This window comes from Hippichthys cyanospilos, chromosome 13 (assembly GCF_059441005.1).
Source record: "Hippichthys cyanospilos isolate Australia breed blue-spotted pipefish chromosome 13, RoL_Hcya_1.0, whole genome shotgun sequence".
Taxonomy (NCBI): Eukaryota; Metazoa; Chordata; class Actinopteri; order Syngnathiformes; family Syngnathidae; genus Hippichthys; species Hippichthys cyanospilos.
In genome coordinates this window covers 19,139,230-19,155,087 of record NC_142381.1, presented here as the reverse complement: position 1 = coordinate 19,155,087, position 15,858 = coordinate 19,139,230, and the positions used below count along the sequence as shown (strand labels likewise).

General features: G+C 40.6%; 1 long non-coding RNA gene across 1 annotated transcript; it reads right to left on the bottom strand.

Moving 5' to 3' along the window:
• Positions 1-9,208: 9,208 nt before the first annotated feature.
• LOC148414154 (uncharacterized) lies at positions 9,209-14,911 on the bottom strand. Its single transcript, XR_015867629.1, has 5 exons — positions 14,775-14,911; positions 14,603-14,704; positions 13,674-13,754; positions 10,377-10,470; positions 9,209-9,812 (listed from the first exon to the last, which is right to left on the bottom strand). It is a non-coding gene; the product is annotated as an uncharacterized LOC148414154 (long non-coding RNA).
• Positions 14,912-15,858: the final 947 nt, after the last annotated feature.

Sequence of the window (15,858 nt, the reverse complement as noted above, 5' to 3'; positions counted from 1 at the left end):
GAGGCCGGTTAGATGCACTGCCCATATTCTACGAGGAACACCTTTGGAGACAGCTTATGGTGGAGAAATTAGCATTTGGTGCATGAGCAACAGATCTGGTTGGCATTCCTGCTGTCAGCATTCAAAATGCACGCTTCCTCAATGCGTTTGACACCTGTGGCATTTTGCTGTGACAACACTGCACATTTCAGGATGGACTTTTTTGTGGACAGTCTAAGGCAGTGGTCCCACCTTTTGATCACCACGGACCGGTCAACGCCTTAGATTTATATTGTGAACGGGGGGAGGGGGGGGGGGCTGCTTAAAAAACACATCATCCTTCTCACTAACACATCATCCTTCTCACTGTGTATGTAATATCAACAGCGGCCAGAGGCGGCGCCAAAAGTTTTAATGTCGCAATTATGTGGCCGAGACCTGCTAAATATTGTGCTAACAATGCTGCGCTATCGTTAGCTTAGCGCAGTAACTACGGTTGAACAGCTGTTAAGTGAAGCAAACTTTGCACATACCAGTTGTCCCAAGTTCTCGCTTCCGCCTTTCTACAAGCCAAGTGAGTGCTCTTGCTTGGCTCTGTTTTGTATTGAAAGCTCAGCTGGCCGTGTTGGATCGCTCCCGGTGACTGAAAAGTGGCCGCCATTATTTATTCCTGCCCCCTGCGTGAGCCGTTGAATGTTCTCGAAGTTGATTGGCTGTCGCGACGCGAAAAAAGTTAAAACATTTTAATATTGCGCGAAAGGTGAATTTTCGCTTTTCGTGACCGCGCGCGGCCATTCGCGTTGTTCAATTCGCGTCCATCGCGTCACCCGATGCACTTTCGCGCAAACTCCATTGACTACAATACAAAACCTAGGTAGTAAACCCTCCTGTTGAACCGTAGTTACTGTGCTAAGCTAACGATAGCGCAGCATTGTCAGCACAATATTTAGCACGGTCTCGGCCACTTGATTGCGACATTGTGACTTTTATTTTTTGGCAGGCAAGTATTGCCGCAAAGAATAAAGGTGCTGTCGGTGAAAGTATTGCCTCTGCCTCTCCCAGAAAAGTGAAAGTTCTCAGCAATGCTCTTCTTCCCGGATCTACCATAAAGTGCACAGCAAGCTCGCTCCACTCCCCTTCCTTCTCCTCGCGTGACAAAAAAGTGGATAAAAAGTACATCAGTGACAGAAAGCCTCGCAAATGAGCATAACAGTTCATACGTTTGTGATGTGTTTTTAGAGCAGCCAGCCCGCCCCCTTCTGGTCCGCAATATAAATCTAAGGCGTTGACAAAAAGTACATCAGTGACAGAAAGCCTCGCAAATGAGCATAACAGTACATACGTTTGTGATGTGGTTTTTAGAGCAGCCAGCAACCCCCCCCCCCCCCCCCCGCCCCCCCCTCCCCTTAATCTGCAGTAAAATTCAATATAAACCTGTGGCGTAGTGAGAAGGATGATGTGGTTTTTAGAGCAGCCATCAGCCCCCCCGGTCCGCAATATAAATCTAAGGCGTTGACAAAAAGTACATCAGTGACAGAAAGCCTCGCAAATGAGCATAACAGTTCATACGTTTGTGATGTGGTTTTTAGAGCAGCCAGAACCCCCCCCCCCCCCTCCCTTAATCTGCAGTATCATTCAATATAAACCTGAGGCGTAGTGAGAAGGATGATGTGTTTTTTTAGAGCAGCCATCAGGCCCCCCACCCCCGGTCCGCAATATAAATCTAAACATCAGTGTTGCGGTGATCAAAAGGTTGGGGACCACTGGCCTACGTACTATATCACTAATCCAACCAATTAAGGAGGCATGGCTACTTTCCTTAATCAACACCACCTCAGCAGAAATCTTATTGAAACAGTATACTTAGTCTAGGTGACTGCAATCCACACACTATGTGTGTTGTAGCAGTCCAGCCTAGTGCCAGTTAAGTCTAGCATTAACGACTCCACATCCATACTAGCAGACTCGCTACTCGCCTGCGACCCGACATGCTCTAATGCAGGGGTGTCCAAACTTTTTGCAAAGAGGGCCAGATTTGGTAAGGTGAAAATGTGTGGGGGCCGACTATTTAGCCTGACATTCTTTGAACCATTAACATTAAATACAAATGAACTTTTTGGGATTTTTTTTAATTACAAATGGCATACTTTTACTTTTACATTTTTTTTTACATTTAGGTTTTTACCGAAATCACAAACCACAAAAAATTAAGAAAACTATAAAGGATATCTAAGTTCATGTGAAACATTACATATTATTCACTATTATATGCTCACTGTAGGAAAAGTGCTGAAAACAAAACAATGATCACTGCATATTCAAACTGTGATTTTGACCATCACAAAAAAATTAATTAACTGAGATTTAAGAATTTATTCAACTCAGAGGATTTAACAAAGGTCTTGCCTGCACTAATGTGAAGGGTGATACTGGGATCTTGACTGCAGTATGTAGTCCATGTCTGGCTCAAGAGCAGTGGTTTTGATGCGCAAGACGTCACGCAGGTGAGAGTCACTCAGTCTCGTCCTCATGCGGCTCTTGTTAATGTTCATAACGGAGAATGTCTTCTCGCACATGTATGTGGAGCCAAACAAGCTCAGCATTTTCTTAGCAAATGTCCGAATTGCTTGGAACCTGCCTTCATCCAGCTGGCGGTAGAAGTTGACAAGAGGGAGCTGTTGGTGCCGACTGCGATGCTCGGCGTCACACTGCAGCTCAATGAGCTCCAGTTGCAGGTGGTCTGGAGCGTCATCAGGGTCCACGGAGAAAGGAGAGGAAAAAAGCGTGATCTCCTTTTCAATAGCTGCAAAGTCCCGAAAGCGCTGCTGAAACTCCTCAACCAGAGATGAGATGTCTGCTGCATACTTTGTCATTTGCGCACTGATATTGATCTGTGGGAAACTGGTCACAATTTCCTGCAGCGACGGGAAATGTGCGGTATTGGGCTGCGCCTGTGACAGGTGTCTTTGGAAAAGTAGCAGCTTGGTCCGAAAGGCTTTGATGTGTGAATACAGTTGGCTTACCACTGCATTTTGCCCTTGAAGGCTTGTGTTCAGCGCATTCAGATGTCGCGTTATGTCAACTAAAAATCCCAAATCAGCCAGCCAAACAGGATCATTTAATTGTGGCACCGCTGAGCGGTGTCGGACGCATCCGTGCTTTCATCGCACGCTAACGAGAAAAAGTCAAACTCAGTTCCTTTTGCCTCTAACTGTCTCTTAATATCTAATGAAATGTCTTCAATTCTCCGTACCACAGTATTACGAGCCAGGCAAATATTGGCAAACTCTTGCTTCTTCGCGGGACAAAATTTTCTCAACCATTTTCATTACACAGTCTTTAATAAATTCACCCTCAGTGAAAGGTTTGCAGTGCTTTGCAATCAGCGTTGCCACTTCGTAGCTTGCCTTTGTGGCATTTTCATTTGACTCACGGACTCTTGTGCAAAAGCTTTGCTGTGCCGTTAAAACAGCTTCCAGTTGCTTCACTTTTTCACCGCGTTTGTTCCCAGTTAGCTTGTCGTAGCTAGCATGTTTCGTCTGGTAGTGCCTCTTGATGTTGAATTCCTTGAAAACAGCCACAGTCTCTTGGCAAATTAGGCAGACACAGTTGTTTCGTATTTCAGTGAAAAAATACTCAAATTTCCACTTGTCCTGGAAGCGGCGGCCCTCGCGGTCAACTTTCCTTTTTTTGTTTACAGACGCCATGTTAGAAATGGGCCGGGCTGAAACGATCACGCAAGGTCAAGGGTCACGGCGGCCAGAGTGCGGCCACAGGGCTACTGCCATCTTCTGGTGAAATGAAAAATATGAAAAATAGCTTTTTGTACACATATATTTTATACTGTGGTCAACAGTGCTGGCGGGCCGCATATTATTGATTTCATGATAGAGGCCGCGGGCCGGTAAAAATTTGTCCACGGGCCGCAATTGGCCCGGGGGCCGGACTTTGGACATGTCTGCTCTAATGTGAGAAGTCATGGGAGGCTCAAACAGTAATCTATGTTTCTAGAAAGAGTGATGGTGCCTTCCTAGTTAGGGTGAAGGGCATCCATCTTTAGCAGGTTGGGCCGGCCCAAGAAAGAGGGCCAATTATCTACAAAATGGAAACCCTGCTCTCTACAGAAACTAGCCATCCACCAGTTAAGCAAGTACAATCTGCTAAACCTCTCATCATTGCCTCTCGCAGGCAGAGAGTCAGAGACAATAACTGGAAGCTGACTCATCTTTCTAGCTAAACTACAAGTCCTAGCTACAGTAGGTTCTTCTTTATCTCAGACTGCCTCATTCTAGTATCATTGGAGCCGACGTGTATCACTATATCCGAGTAACTAGTGTTGTTTGCACTAAGCTGGTGTCTAGGCCTCTTGTGTGTCAGCTCCCTAAGACTAGCTTCAATGTTGGGTGCTTTGGACACAGGAATACACATTACGGTGGCTGGCTTTTTAAGCTTAATGTTACGGGTGATGGAGTCCCCTATAACTAATGTGCAGGAGCCAGTTGACTGAGATGGAGTGTGCCTAGCAGGGGGGCTAAAACAATTATGCGTCTGAACAAGCTCACCGCGGCTAGCAGGCTACTAAGGGCTAATGCTAGCCTAACTAGCGGGTAGGCTACGACCCGCACTAATGGCATTGTGGGAGGGCTTTATATATATATATATATATATATATATATATATATATATATATATATATAATAAAAATGGCTCATGATGAAAAATGGAATACACGTAGTCTTGTGAGTATCCTGGTTTTGTAAACGCAAACATAGGGGAGCTCAGGCAAACTTTCTGTCGGAGATGCATGGCTCCTGCAAGAAGAGCTATGACGCTATGACTGTAGAGTCTTTGTTAGTCAAGTCTGTATCGCAATTAGTACCAGCTTACACAGGTCTGTAATTTAGAAAAATCTATATTGGCACAATTCAATGTGTATAGGTGCCCCAATAATAAAAAAAAAAGCACCACTTCAGTGTGGCTAAACCTTAATATAAGAAAATGTACCCTTTAGGCAGGAATTTGGAAGTTTGCGAGGACCATTCTCTTGAATCTTGCTTCACAAACAATCTACTGTGATACGCGCCTGGAAAGAGGCTTACATTTGAAGTGATGTCAACAATATAGCAGCAACGGCCCCAAAAGCTACAGAGCGGACGTGTAGAGAGGATGTATATTAGAAAAAAAAAAAACAGCGTTAGAAGTGAAGAATGGTTGTGAACTGTATGCCCTGCCCTGGCTGGCAACCAGTCTAGCGTCTCCCCCGCCTACTGCTCAAAGAAGGCTGGGATAGGCATCAGAAAGCCAGCAACCCTAGTGAGGTTAAGCAGATAATGAAAATGGATGAATGGAAAATTTGGTCCTTAAATGCAACATGGAAGCTAAAAAGCAAATTGCTCATTTAACAGGTAAAATTAATGCAGTGTATCAAAGCGATGCGATAAATCGTCCCTTCATGAGAATCATAATGATGACTTAATGAATGCCTGTGTGAGATGGTTGTTTTAATGATCAGTTTCAAAGCTGTAAAATTTGGTGGTGTTCAACAGTGTGGGGTTACAGGTTAAAGATGTTTCAACAATGAGCCAATGGAACACAAATTGCTCGTTATGACCCTTCTACCAGAAATATATTGCTGTTTTGTGAATGCCCTTGAATCTATTTTACATAAAATTACAAAACAAATATATTGCATTCTGACACCCCGTTACAAACAGAACAAAGTGCACTGGCGTTTCTTTCTTCTATTTCCAGAAAGTCAGAACCCACATATGAGGTCAATACAGAAAATGTACCTAAAAAAAATTGCTTCCACTATTTAACAAGTATTATGTATTTTTTAAATTGTGCATGAATGCTTACCGGTAAGTAAATTAGGTAGTACGATATTTAACTGAGAATGGTCATGACAAATGTAAATAATGTAAAATTAGATGTCAAAATAAAAAAGTGGTCACAAAATACTATTTCTAGTTCGTCCACAAACTCTTAAAATGCAGCCATCACTTGTGTGTCTTTCTTGAAGGAGATAAGAGTCAAAAAAGTGCAATGCCAACAGTTTAAGCAGTCTTTGGCTATATGTGTTTCATGAGTATGCAGTATGCAGTTTTCCTGCATTTTTTTGGTCCCCTTCCTTCCTCCTCCCAACTCACCATACCCAGACTTGACACTTATATTAAATTGCCATTTGTAATTTTGCGTCCAATCTTGTTAAAGCTTGCCCTCTCTTCGTGGACTTCATAAAACTTCGTGGAAAAATAATTTGAAATTATTTCACTTATTCTAAGTTTTGGCTCAAAGAATGATGTTTTAATTGATGATGCAGGTTTATTGATGTTTAAGTGCCTTTAAGGGCCTAAGCGTGAAATGTAGAGACCACCATAACTATATATATATATATATATATATATATATATATATATATATATATATATATATATATATAGTCAAATTATAACAAAGTACAGTACTCTCCGAGACATGACTGTCAAAGACATGCCTAGGATGTTTGCGCTCCAATCCTGCTTTGTTAAGAGGACTTTTAGGTATAAAACCTTTTAGGTATACTGTTCTTATACAATTTTTTCGATAGTTAACCTATCTATAGTCACTTTTAGTTTTTTAGATTTGGTCTCAGGAAAAGTAAACTTACTCAGAAACTGCATGTTTTAGTATTTTGAATGTGCATTTTTTTTTTTTTTTTTTAATTTAATGAATGAATGTAATATGTCCTCCAATTCAGGAATGACCCATATATTTTTTCAGTTATGATAGCACCCTGGATGTCTTAACATAATTAAAGCAACCAATAACTAATTTCAAATAGCATGACTTAAAGGGATGGTGTGTAAGATTTAGACCGTTTTTTCATCAAGGACAGCAGGAGGTGCTGCAGATTTTGCATTTACCATTGTCTGTAGCTATAACAAACATGGCCATCTCCAGAGAAGTGCGACCCCCCCCTATGCAATATAATTTAATGATACCTAGAACTATTATTATATTGACAACATACTGTTGGTCATTAAGAACACATTTGTTTGCAAGTTTTTGACATTTACAATCATTTAATATTAAGTAAAATAGATGGTAGAAGTAACAGTTCAGGAGTTTATATGTTCAAAAGGAGTAGGAAGAAGTTGAAGAACTTGTTGGGTCCTACGCCTTGTTTTCATGCGGTTGTTACACGATAAATAAATATTAGATAAGTTATATAGAATACAGTAAACTAACCCAGCCAGCATGTCCACGTGGGGCCCATAAGGTTTAAATTTGTGTTGCAGATAAGGGTCCCAGGTGGGTTTGTCCGCATTTTCCATGGTGGCCTCACCTGTGTTTGCCCATATGGGTTTCAAATGGGTTCTTAATGGGTTTCAGGTGGGGCCCAAATTGGCGAGTTGCACAGCACCCATGTAGACCCCATAGCTTAGCCCACATGGGCACAAAGATGGATCAGACTGGAACTTAAATGGGACCCAACTGGGCAATTTATCCAAGACCCATTTGGGCCCCACCTGTGTGACTTTATGAAGGATCTCGCTCGGCTTTAGATGGGACCCAGAAAGGCTACGTTATGGGTTTCAAGTGGGTTTGTCCGCAGTTTCCATGGTGGCCTCACCTGTGTTTGCCCATATGGGTTTCAAGTTGGTTTTGACTGGGTTTCGGGTGGGGCCCATCTTGGTGAGTTGCACAGGACCCATGTTGTCCCCATATCTTTGCCCACATTTGCATCAAGAGGGATCCGACTGGAACTTAAATGGGTCCCAATTGGTTAATTTATCCGACACCCATTTAGGCCCCACCTGTGTAACTTTAAGAAGGATCTGGCTGGGCTTTAGATGGGACCCAGATAGACTACATTATGGGTTTCAAGTGGGTTTTTCCGCAGTTTCCATCGTGGCCTCACCCGTGTTTGCCCAAATGGGTTTCAAGTTGGTTCTGACTGGGTTTCAGGTGGGGCCCATCTTGGTGAGTTGCACAGGAACAATATAAGCCCCATATCTTTGCCCACATGGGCACGAAGAGGTACCCGACGAATCTTACATGGGGCCAGACTGGGTAACTAATCTGGGACCTATTTAAGGCCCATACTTTATCAGTATTTAAAGGTGAACTATGCAAGTCTGGTGACTTTTTCACTGTTTTGCTAACCCTCTTCTCTCCACCACCTGGTCATGTTCATTTGTTTTCAACAAAGGTGACAAGAACACAATCCATGGTGTGGTGAATAATATTATTTATCATAAACAATGTTATGATGTGTATATTTGTGTAGTCTTATCTGTCATGAACAAGAGAATATGGGGTTACAGTCTTCCTGAACCAAAATAACAGTTACATGATGTTCAAGTTGTACTTTCTTCACAGAACCTCACTTAGCAAAAAATAAGAACTCCATTCAAACCTTACACTGAGTAGCAGCACCAATTAGCAAAATAAATGTATTACATCTCTTTATCACTTAACTGCTTTTTAAACTTGTCCACAACCATTTTAAGCATATTTTTAGAGTTTTGTACATATACACAACAAATCATGGAATGGAAATTATTTATCAATGCAAAATTAATTGTCACCCGTTTGTATGAAAATTATCTTTAATAATAACACCTTAAAATATAAATAGCATTTAACATTATCAAAACCTTATAATCAATTTCATTCAAGAAAGGTATTGGGTACTTTAAAAAACCTAGAAGTGTGTGAAGTTAGGAGTGATTAAAAACATTTAGGTAGAGGTACATAGGAAGGGGTATCTTGTCTAATTACACAAAGCTTTTAAAAAAATAACATCCAGCACAGAATAACAAAGTTCATGTGCCACCATGAAGAGAATAAGGAAAACCACATTAACTGCACAGCTAACTAAACAGTGGCCTTGGCCTGTTGTTGTTGTGCCCCATTTTTAACCAGTTCAGCCAGCTGTAAGCTGAAACATGCATCTACTTATGTAGATCTGATATTTTGCAAAATTTCAACAGCTAAAAAGCTAAAGGTAGTTACATGAGGTAACATTAACTGAAATTTACCATATATAACGTCAAAAAGACGCAACTCTCTGAACTTGTTCTTGCCATGGCGTCCAAAAAAGTTGAACCGGAGTGCCAATTCATTGGACACGAGGAATGCCATCATTCTCCTGGTGGCATCATCCAATGAAGTACCTCCTATTTCTCCCACCATAGCAATCTGAATGTATGGAATGAAAGGCACAGGAAAGAAAGAAGAGTAATAGGTTTACAGCTTGGATTATATTTCAGTTTGAGTTCGAATTTACAACTCCAGACATGAACTCTGAGTCCCTGAGCTTCTCATTCATGACCTGCACATCTTGGATTGTGGTCCGTGGAAATACTGCTCCTTCAGGTGGTTCCAACAATGGCATGGCCACTTTCTGCTTCAGCAGTGTATTTAACATTTTGCCATGTACTCTTTGAGTGTCCTTCACTTCTTCCAGGAGAGTTATCAATTTTACAAACATTGCTCCTTCAATGTCACTGTGGCTGCTCACACTCGAGGAAGCACTGAGGCTTAGAACACTTGGGGTTGAGCTGGGGCTTTGAACACGTTGGGTCGCACTGGGGCTTTGAACACTCGGAGTTGCGCTGGGGCTTCGAACACTCCGAGGCACGCTGGGGCTTCGAACACTCAAGGTCGCGCTGTGGCTTCGAACACTCTGGGCCACACTGGAGCCACTCACTCTTGAGGAAATGTTAGGCTTGTATTCAACTGCTGAATGTCAGCTAAATTCAGTGGGAGGAGAGGGTGGCACCTGGTCCTCATCACCTGACTCAGCCTCCTCCTAACTTGACAGAACCTGGGTCCTTTTGGATGGCCTACATTCACGGAAAAAATACTTTAGCAAATAATAAAAAATGTGAACACTTATTATTGTTATTTACAATTTCCTTAAACATAGCAATGTCTTGGTAAATACACTGGGACAATATTAACATAAATGATCAATTATGCATTATTGATGGCGTGGTCTCGTTTGGGAAAGTTGTCAGCTTGTAAACAGAATTTGGTGGACTCTAAAATGTGTCAGTATTGTCTGTTGGTTCAAGTACAACAGGCATACACATAGAAGTTTAAGGAAGCACAATAAAATATGAATCTTTAATGACCTATCGTCATGTTATGCTGTATATTGATATTGTTCTACACAGTATGTTTACCATGGTTCATGATGAAACTGTAACAATGTGTCTGGCACTAAAAATGACAATTAGTCTTTTGGCCAATTGTGACATATTTACAGCAATTAACAACAACAACAACAAAGTTGATTTCAGAACACTTTCCAAAATGTGAAATGAAAAGTCGTGTCAGTGATGATGGGCAGGAACATTTATTGTGGTACTGACTAAAAATAAAAAGTTTAAGTACATTCACATTACCTTCTTTGTCGCTTCTTTGGTACGTCATTGTCTGTTTGGAGATCAGATGCAAACTCTGCCTGTGCTAGCTTACACCGAGCATCTCCATATGTATCTTAAGAAGAAAAAATAAAAACAGAAGAAGCATAGGTTAGTCCAAATCTTATACATCTTAATTTATCCCGCACACGCCAAAAATGTTTTTTATCTGCATTTCCAATAACACGCACACTGTACGTCTTCCATGAAGCATCTGGCTGAACTTGCTGCTTAACTGCCTTAGTGATATTGAGACTTAGAACCAATGGCCAAAAACACTGTCTTGTCCTCATCAGTAAACCAGCATGCTGGGATTATATCCACTAGAGCAGGGGTGCACACACTTTTCCAGCATGCGAGCTACTTATAAAATGACCAAGTCAAAATGATCTACCTACTATAAATTTGCAAAACATATATTTATTTATAAAAATATTGAGAATTCTTTATATGAACCATATATGTTGGTGTACCTTGCATAACTACATGAATCCATATTGCTCAATACAACTCTGTTTTTAAAGTCTTTGAACAGCGAGTCAGCTGCTTCAACAAATGCCTCTTTTACCATTTCTCCGTCTTGGAAGGATTTCTTGTTCTTAACGATTAAGTGACTCACCCGAAACGAAGCTTCGGTGGCTGCCTTTGCTTTTGAAGTTAGCTGTGAGAAAAATGACTGCTGTCCAGACAACTGGGATTTTAGTTCTTTCACCTTTCTCCTTCTCAGCTCGCTTTTCGGAGGGAAGTCAGTATCGTAGTTTTTATGAACAGTCCGAAAATGCCGCTCCACATTTCCCTTTTTCGGTATAGCGATGACAGACTGGCAGATGAGGCAAACGCACTTTGAAAATGACATAGTGAAGAAAAAGTCCACCTCCCATTCCGTATGGAAATGGTACGTTTTTGGCTTTTTACTTGGTCCAGCTCCCTCACTCATTTTTATATCCTTACGTTTAGAATAAATAAATTAGAGGCTAACTCACTAGCTTGCGAGAACGCGCCGTTATGTGCGCATGTGCAGTGACCCCTCTGTCAGAAAAGGTCAGATTGGTCAGACCGACCTCCCCCCATATGCCAATAAAGTAACAAATTTCAGAGTGAAGACGGATCATAGGCTGACGTCTACGTTTTAATGCCATGCGATCGACCCACAGTACCTTCGCGATCGACCGGTAGATCGCGATCGACGTATTGGGCACCCCTGCACTAGAGCCTTCCCTTATCTTGATTCTTCATCTCTGAACTCCACAATGCTGAAGAGGGACATGCTGCAAGGTTCATTCGATCAATCACACATCATGTAACTGTGGAAAAGCCACATACCCCTCTTGCATAAGAATCAGTATGAGTTTTTTTGTTAAGTCAGTCACAGGCACACCATGAAGTTGGTCAGAGAGTTGTGTTCCTGTTCTGATCCCCACACAAGATGAATCAATAGGGTAATTATAAAAGCATCCATGTCTCTCATAAAATTGACACAAAGTATACATAGCCCCTGATAATACCTTTACAACATTCCTAACAACAGCAACTCTGCCCTCAACATCAAAGCAGTTGTTGCCTTGTGAGCATGAAATAATATGTCCCTCATGTCTATACTTCTTGTATTGGACACAAGCAGGGAACTCTTGGAGAGTTGGACCATAGAGATGTGGTTGTTGAGGCTTATTCTTCATTTCCTTTCCATTCTCACTGGGGATTTTTTTTTTCACCTAAACGCCTTACAAGTTGTTGAAGAAAATGTTGGGGCCTTCTTACCATCCGCTTTAATGTGCCGAGATAATTTTCAAAAGGGAAACAAGAAACACTGTCCAAGGCACCAAACTTTCTTGCATCATCAGCCAGATGTATAAGACTGCGGGTGTTATACACAAGGTGCTCTGGTCTACATATCCTCACAAAGTTTGTCGCATAACATTTCAATAATTTGTCTGCATAGTCACAGTATTCAGAACACAAGGTTGGGCTGAGAAGAATTCTCATTGCTATTGACAGTAGCATAAAGTTCTTATACAGCCATGTAGGTAATCGTCCTTGAAGAACAGCAGGAACAGTATACAACAAAAATTTCCTGAATTCAGTGGCCTTCCACTGACCATATTCCATAAGTGACCGTGGATTTCAAGAAAACTTCCTTGGGAGATGTTCTCTAATTGATTTTAAATGGTTAGAGACAATGGTGATGGTGGTTGCAGAAACCCGACACCTTAAAGGTCCTTTGATCCACAGACTTACAAGTTTTCTAACATTTCCTAAGCAAACTACTGTAAATGCATGTAATCGAGTACAAAGCTTGACACCATCCCTATGCCAAGCTCTTGTAGGGGTGACACTCCATGATGATGCTCTTCATCTATCATACCTGCAAACTGTTCATATGTTCTAAGAGGTGCTTTCATATCAGGAAACACCACTTTATTGTCCATGCCAATCCCATGCTCTGTACAGCGTTCACAGGAGTTGTAACCAGAGTGACCCTTTGGATCTCTGGGTAAATCCAGACCGGAATGCACTAAAATATGCAATTGTTCGGACAAAGCACTGTGTGAAATATTGTGATTTGGGGCCCAGTCAGCTAATTTGCTTTTCAGATCATGACAAGAATTAGTCCCTTCAGTGCTACCATCCAAATTGAATTCTTCACTGCTACCACAGCAGAACATCTCAGAATCTGATTCTTGGCCACTTTCTTTTGCCAGGGTTTGAGAATCCACCTCTGCATTAAGAATTTGGCTGTTCATTTCTGCGACACATTCCAAATTTGAAGATACTCTATCTTTGGCACGCAGGTTTTCCAAAATCTGCAAGTGCTCTGCAACTTTGGCTTTAATACGTCTTCTTTTTGTTCGAGAACTACCAAAGTAATCCATTTTATTGATCTGTAACACACAAACATTTTGATACAGTACTTAGACATATATACCTTTCAATTTGTCTAACTTGTCACTCACTTGGACAGATATTTGGGTTTCAAATTTGGGGTATGTTTAGTTAAGTTTGTAAAAACCCCAAGACTGGCACTATTATCCCAAAGATATAAATTACAGGGGAGCTCGTCACAACAAAGCAAGACTGCGAATGTATCCTGACTTGCAGGCTTCACCTTCTTCACAGAGAGACATTTAGACTATTTGGCTCTGTTACTATACATTCAAAGGTAACACAGACAAAGAAGGCAATACATACTACACTGACAACATTCCACAACAAAAAAGTAACAAAGGACCCCTCAAAACATTTTTTTTAGTGTCATCAAAATATGTCCATGTGTTCATTTACCTTTTTTGGAACTGTAGGGGTTGGACCCTCTTGAAACTCTGATTACTGGTGATGCCCACAAAATATCTGATGGTCAGAAACCTACAAAAACATACAATACAAAGCATCATTGCATGCAATGGAACCCCCCCCCAAAAAAAAAAAAAAAAAAAAAAAAACTGAATAAAATAAAATGAGCCATTTCCTTTAACATCCATGCAAATATCTAAGATAATGTAGTCTGTTGATGGTCATCCCAAAATCTGGCTCAACTTTATTTAAATACATTGGTTAGTGGTTGATAAATATTTGAATTCAATAATAAAATTGAATTCAAAATAAATTGAATTGAGTTTAACTGAAAATTAAAATCCTAACTCAAAATTCTGTAAATTCTGCTGAATGTAGTACACTGTAATGTGTGTCACATATGTCTTTGTCTGCCCGTTTTTCAAGGTGCTTCTCCTGCAGTTTACGTAACATCCACCAAAAAGGTGACATGCTAAAAGGTTGGGAAAATGTCTGGAGGAAAGCAGAGGTGCCAGTTTCTTCAATTGCTCTACAAGTAAAATTTCCTAACTGAAGCTAGATAAAATATATTTATGTAAAAGAGGCAATGATGAGAGTTTGATGTAGTAATACTGAATTTGCTGAGCAGTGCCAGTATTTACAAGGGAGGGGAGCAGAGTCAGGCACACTCAAAATTTCTAGTTTTGTATACTACGCAGTCATAAGTTAAAGTTCAAATTGGACAAACTGTCAAATTCATCGTCTTTAAAAAATGTGAAATTCATAACCCTTTATTAAAAAAAAAGGTTTTCACTGAACTACTTTACTGAGCACTACACAATTACCAGCTCTTTCTCCATCTAATCCAAACCACATCCACTACGTACTTGAATTGCAACACTTTCACACCGAACGTGGAATATCGCGTCGCTTTGTGTTACCTGTCGACGTTTAAGCTTGCTCAAATATTCGCACGAAGAGCGGGTGTTGTGTACTTTACAGTGGATCCGGAAAGGACAGCCCTGCTGAGAACTTCCACTTTTCTGGAGTGTAGAAGAGACATTAAGTAAAGTTGGCAAGATATTGGCAGATTCGGACTTTCCCAATCAATACCTCTCAGACAAAACGTCGTTGAAACACCAAAGTTGCCTTTATGCCTCCTTCGTAACACGGAGTACCAGCTGCAATGTCAAAAAAAGACATTTGTAAAATATTTAAACCGTTTCTTTCGGTGAAAAGAAGCAAATGATCTCTATGAGCAGCAGAGGCTGGGCAAGTGCGCAAGGGACCGTATGCAAATTACTAGACAAGGAGGGAAAAATAAAATAACGCCACAATTGCCACAATTTGTAAATATGAATTCAACGAACACATCAAATACATTAACATAATCATATTGGGACAGTGCTTTTGGATAAAAAACAGCGTTTGTTTAATTTTGGACAAGTTTTGTTCTTAAAAATCATTAATAAACTGAATATTCATCTATAGCTCCAATATTGTTTAATATAAATTTTAAGGATTTTTTAAAATGCATATTGACCATAATTTACCAATATATTGATCAATAGCTCGGCTGTTGGTTGAGTTAGAGACTCCAAAATCACCATACACAACAGTGGCATACCTCCCCTTAGGCTACATTCTCTGGTTTTCAAGTAATTCCCTGTGCCTAATTTTAAGGAATTTTTTTTATGATTATTGATCAATATTTACACATATATTGATCAATAGCTCTGCTGTTGGTTGGGTTAGGGACTCCAAAATCACCACACACATCAGTGACATCCCTCCCCTTATGCTACATCCTCTGGTTTTGAAATAAATCCCTCTGCCTAATTAAGGATTTTATTTATGATTATTGATCAATATTTAACCATATATTGGTCAATAGCTCTGCTGTTGGTTGGGTTAGGGACTCCAAAATCACCACACACATCAGTGGTATCCCTCCCTTCATGCTACATCCTCTGGTTTTCAAATAAATCCCTCTGCCTAATTTTAAGGATTTTTTTTATGATTATTGATCAATATTTACACATATATTGATCAATAGCTGAGTTTGGTCGAGTTAGCGACTCCAAAATCAACACACAAATCGGTGACATCCCTCCCCTTATGCTACATCCTCTGGTTTTCAGATTAATCCCTTTGCCTAATTTTAAGGATTTTTTTTACGATTATTGATCAATATTCA